Here is a 6,401-nt window from a genome sequence, read left to right as displayed (position 1 = left end):
TTCTGGGTCAATTGAGCAATCCCCCCGCCGCCACATTTCCGCTTGGGAAGAGCTCAAGTAAATGAAATTGGGGGAGAAGCTAAGTTTTTCTCGAAGGGAGTTTTTGAAAAATCAGGCCAAAAAGGGCATTTTTTAAAAAAAATATATGATGAAAAAAATTGCTCTTTTTTGGCGCGCGCTTTCCCCGCTACTGAGTGAAACTGATTACAAACTCGTTGTTAAAATCTAATTAGGAAGTTTAAACTTTAGCGCCCTAGGCTGAGAACAATCCGTAAAGTGTTTTTTCAGAGTATTCATAACTCGTTTTACTTTGGTGAAATAACGCTATAGCTCAAGCCGTTTCATCAAAGTAAAACGAGTGATGAATATTCTGGTTTAAGAACTATAATGTGGGTATTTTTGGAGTTATCCAAAACTAGTGAAAATGGTCTTACAAAAATTTCAAAAAACGCCATTTTTAAAAGGCTTGAATACTTTCGAGGAGAGTTTGATTAGTAAAAATTAACCTGATTTCTTCATATCACTAAAATCTGAAAACAAAACGTCTCCGTGCTTCCTAAAATGGAAAAAATATTTTGAAATAAATTCAACTTACAAGATTGGGAGATATTTTCCATTTTCAGAGACGAATCTAGTTAGAAAAATAAAAGCCAAAAATATCAAAAATAATTTACTGGCTATCGAATCTTTGATCTATTTTTGTCGGATGCGTCTCAAAGACTTGATGCTTTGAAAAGAACTCCTGCGTCATGCATTGTTTTTCCTGTCATAATGTTCATTGAGGTTTGAAAATATAGCCAAGGAAACAGTCAACACGCCAAAAAACAATAGGGAAACCAAAAACAAATCAAATGAATTGAGTAGATGCGTCTGAGACGAAAAAAGGAGGCATGAAAGACACAAAAAACCAGTCAGAAATCATTTAAATTCACAATGACTTCAATGATTTTCAATTGCTTAGTTTGGTTCTTCAAATGGCTTTTCTTCCGATTTCTTTTTTTTTTTCAAATAATTTTTTTCTGGTTTACACCCCTGTCTAATAAAAGTCTTTTTGGAGGGGCAACGCGCGCCAAAAAAAAGATCTTTACGGTACTATAGGAAACCTCTCGAAATCAGTTTGGTCATTAATAAAATTTTTGACTGTCCGATCACACTCGAGCAAATACTCTATCTGCCTGTGCAAAGCCTTCCTAAACAACAATGACATTGTATGTTAACACAGAGGCGAGGCAGAGCTTCGCACTACTTGCGATACAACATCAACATTAAAAAACATAAAGAAACGCTAGAGGTAGCTGTTTGTTATTTGTAAATTTTGTTATTAGTATGCTGTTTTGTTGTTAGTAAGCTGATGAAGTATGGCATGGGTAACTTCAAAAATTGGACTTCGCTCAAAACCTTAGTTGTTTCTGTACCAAAATAAGTGCAAAGAGTGAAAATTTTCTTATACATGCAAAATAATTTTTACAAAAATTACGGAGTCAGCGCTTCTATAGGATAAATTTTTGTAACTAATTCCTTCGATTGAACCCTTTATTTCAGATTTGATAGGTTAGTTTCTAAGAACATCAAAAGTTTCTAAAAAAACGGTCAAAGCGCAAAACTAGATTTTTCGAAATCCATATTTTTTCTGAAGCAAGAAGTTCGAGGCCGCTTAAGCAGAAAACATTTTTTCAAAACCAGGTTTCTTAATTGAAACTGAACACTAAATCTAAAACTTGGCAGCATAGTTTTCGAGAAAAAAAACAAAAAATTCAAAAAAAACGGTCAAATAAACAAAAATTCGGCTTTCCGAGGGTCATAATATTTTGAATAAGAAATTGAACAAAGCCGCACCAGCAAAAAAATTGAACAAAGCCGCACCAGCAAAACGTTGTAAACTGTTTTTTGGAACTGACCAAAATTGTCAGATTTGGGCGGGTCGTTCTCAAGAAAAGTCAAAAAGAATTAAAAAGTGGACAAAAATTTTTGACTGTTTCGAGGGCCATAGCTTTTTTTGTAGAAAAATTTGGACAAAATGGTTAAGGCAGGTGAGCTTCCCATAACCTGTTTTTATCACTTAAACCCAAAAATTTATATTTGGGAGAGTGCTTTTGAGAAAACAAAAAAAGTCCAATAAAAAAGGTTTAAGTTTTATACTCAAAAGAGACGAGGGGATTATGCAGACACACAGGTGAATAAGTAATGGTTCTATTGAGATGCTTTTTTTTGAATTTTTTCAGTAATTTCCTACTGAACTAAACGTTTTTCAAAAAAATGAAAAAAAATGAAAGCGTCTGAAAAAAAAACTTTTCAAAAAATTAATCAAAATCAGACTTAGTAAAATGACAAATTACAGAAGTTTCAATTTGAGTGAAAAATTTATAATCAATTTAAAATCCATGCTTTGAAAAACCGCTAATTCTTTTATCAGATAATGTAATTGATATCCAAGAAAAAACGGAAAATAATGAACGGACAGAAACGAGGCCGAAAATCACGAATCCGAAAAAATAATTCAATATTTTCTTGGAATTTTACTTTTGAAAAAAATTACTCACCGAAATTTACTCGATCGGTTAAATCCTACATAGAGTAACTTTTTTCATTCTGCAAAAAAATCAGTACAAATGATCAAACTCTTGAAATTCCTTGATTTTACCAAAATTAACAGAGTTATTCATGTGAAAATCTAGCGCCCGATTGCAATACTTATGTTTTTCGCAAGGGTAACAAGGACACCAAATACCAAACAGCAACTACTCGCTTTACATGACTGTCAAAAGCTAAGATTTTAAATATATACTTTTTCTCAAATTGGAGGAGTCTTTTTTACAGCTGAAAATACTCTAAAACGATTTTTCCACTGGGGATACGAGCTGCTGTTTTGGCCTTAATTAAGATCTACATGCATTTTTTTTTGGTTAAAACTGAGATATCAAACGAACTCAGTTGGGATTCAATTATGATATTGACTTTAATCGGAAAAACTTAAAACCATTGATTGAAACTTTGCCAACAACCGAATTTTTGCTTTGTTCCGCCTACTTGTTTCGTGAGCAGCTATGTTGACCGTTGCAAATTACTCAAATTTTTGTATTACTTTTCAACATAGTTGCGTTTTGTATCAAAGGAACTTAGAAGAAGTCGAATACTCATTGCTATTTTTCTTAGTATTTAAATTTTTTTCCAGATCATTATCTGTTTAAACTAAAGTTTATCATGCCAGATAATCTAGGACAGCCAAAACAATCAGGATTTTGATATTTCACAAAAAACTTTGCCGTCTCAGCTTTTTTTTTCTTCAAATATTCTTTTTTGTTGCGTTTTTGATTGTTCGTCTTTGCCATCTTAGAACTTTTACTGAAATCTGCCCAAAATTTGAAGAATTTTGAATCTTATTTTTTTTTTACAAATGATAAGCGGAACTTAGTAAGCTCAAAAACCATTCAGTTATGGTTTAGGGCAATCAATTAATCTTAAGTGATAAGTTATTAGTTTTGAAAACTATAATCATGTTTTTACATGTTGTGAGATTGTTAGAGTAAAAAGACTAGAAAAAGTTTGGAAGACAACAAAAGCCATCCACTAAATTAACTTCATAAAGTTAATAAAATTTAGCAATTAAGATTCAATTCAGAACAATTATGTCTGTGTAGAATGGTTCTAAACATTTTGTATCATCAAAAAATCATCACTCCCGCATCCGAGTTTAAGCGTAAGTAATCGATTATAACGGATTACTATCATGTTTTTTTGACAATTATAATCAATTATAATTACCAAAATTATCTGTTTAAAGGATTTATAATTGATTATAATCGCGATAGTTTCCAAGAGATTATAATCTCTTATAATCGATTATAATTGATTATAGTTCTTACAAAAAACCCTTAAAATCAATTATAATAAATCATTATCGATTATAATTTCTTATTTTGCCAAAATTTTGTCAATTCAAAACTATATTCGAATTATACCGCATGGGTTATTATTTTTGTGTCAATAAAAAATCTTTGAAAGAGAGGTCTCTTGAACACTTTGGTTCATCTGAACACAAAGTTTTACCACGATACAAAAGTTTCATAGAGATCCTTTCATATTAGTGGAAAGGTTCCCGCGGTAGATGAAAAATAAATCATCCGAATCAATCATGAAACTAAATTAATTTGCTGATGTTTTCGTGGTTAATAAAGCTTAAAATTTGCATCAGAAAACAACTTTAATGGGAAAGATATGAAAAAAACTTAAAAATTTGAATTGATGGGAAAACATTAGAAACATTTTTTCTCATTTTTCATAGGAACCAACGTCTAGAAAAAGCAAAAAATATAAGAAATTTAGATGCAACTTCGAAGATAAAATGGACGAACAAAAGGATTATAATCAATTATAAGCGATTATAATTGTATCGAAAAATAGACGAATATATAATCGATTATAATCGATTATAATGGATTATAAATAATTATAATTTTATTTTAAAAAGAGAGATTATAATTGATTATTAATTGATTAGAATCGATTGTTTCTCAATTTTAGTAAGACTGGTTCAAAAATCAAAATATAATCGATTATTAATGCTTGACACTAGATGCGGGCTGCTTAATTTAGCACGTTTTGTTTGTTTTTGTCCAAACAATTGGCGACGTATCCAATAAAGGCCAATCAAATTTGATTTTTTTTAAATTGAACTTTGCCAATTAAGACAGAAAGCGTGAAAAGACCTTAAACTAATCAACCGTTTAAATATTTCAAGAGGCGTCAGCAAAAACAGCATGAATAAGGTATATTTCAAAGCTAAAAATCATCAAAGGGTTCCACATAATTATTAAACAATATAAAAATTTCCAATGAACTAATGAGTAGCAGTGCTGAAAATTCACTGAGAATGAGTAGACAAATTAGCTTATGTTTCTGTGTATTTTGTTAGAAAACTTTCAAAGTTGTTATGCTTGAAAAGCCATTACTTCTGTCATTAACTCATTATTTTTTAAAGGCAAGATTGCTGGTATCAAAATTATCAGACAGAAAAAAAACAACAACAGCTTTTGCCATCTGTTATCAATACTGCATCGAATTTTCTCAGAAAAAGTTGCAAAAACCAAAGTGTTCAAAGGTCGTGAATTTTTTTTCAAGCGGAGCCTAATGAGTACATAAGGATTTTTTTCTTCAACTTTTTTTTACGATAATGCAACCTAGTTGAATACGTCAGTAGCAAGCCTCAGAATTTAGCTATTTGAAAATACGTTTTAGTTAGTTAAAAAACTTTAAAGCAAACGATTTACTTGATCAAAAGTTAACTACCCGCACCGGAGTTCCATGGATAATAATCGATTAAGGTGGAAAACTGTTGTCTAAATTGATGTCATTATAATCCATTATTGTTGCAAATTCTCACGGCCTACTCACAGCCTACTCGCAATGCAATCTAAACCTACTCGAATAAGCATTTTGAACGGGGACGGGAGAGGGAGGTTACTCAGTTGTTCCAACCTCCCCCCCCCCTCCCCCCACTTTTTTTAACCCGCCCACTTTCAGCAAAAAAGGGGGGTAAAGAGGGGGTGGCGGGTAAACAGGAAACGGGGTAAACAGGGGGGTGGGGGGTAAAAATATAAAACTTGAAATGTAAAGTTTTGTTAAACCTAATACGTAGCAACTGCACTAAACAGGAAAAGCGATAAATTTGAAAAAAAGTTGTACATTTTATGGCATACCTCTCGAAAAAATCCATTATAATGGATTATGACTGATTATAGGGATTATTTTGGCTGAAAAATTAGAAGAAATATAATCCATTTTTATATATTCCATCTAAAAAATACTAGGATGGATTATAATCGATTATTTTGTAAATTTATAGATACAAACTATAAAATGACAACATAAACAATTATTATTCATGAAATTCCAGTGCGGGTAAGATTCTGATTTTTACAATCAGTTATAACAAAACAAAATCAGTCTGACAGAACATCCAAATGTTTTGAGAAGGGTTTCTCAGCCTCGGCAACTTCAAGTGTTGTTTGCCGGTAAAGCAGTCGTTCAAAATCTAAGTTGATACTCGAATAGTATTAGCACTAGGCGTACCCGACTCCAGTTTTGAGCCATTTGAACAATTTCAGTTAGACAGTATTTTTTCCAAAACAAAAACTAGTTTTTCCCAAATTTCATGAACTATTTTTCTAATTCCAAGTAAGTGCTGGACAGACTCATTAGAACACATTTCCAATTATAATTTTTTTAAAATCATTTAAATTTGTCAAGATAAACTTTTTCCGCATAAATTTTTCATTAAGTAGAACTGTCTGGGATAATTTGAAAACCGGGTCAAGGATAACATTGAATGCAGTATTTCCACTAACAAAGGCAGCTCATATATCTGCAGAATTTCAGCACGACACTGGAGAGTCAAATATAAA

Source organism: Symsagittifera roscoffensis, chromosome 5, assembly GCF_963678635.1.
Source record: "Symsagittifera roscoffensis chromosome 5, txSymRosc1.1, whole genome shotgun sequence".
Lineage (NCBI taxonomy): Eukaryota > Metazoa > Xenacoelomorpha > Acoela > Convolutidae > Symsagittifera > Symsagittifera roscoffensis.
The sequence above is the reverse complement of the archived record's forward strand: the minus strand, read 5'-3'. Positions refer to the sequence as shown.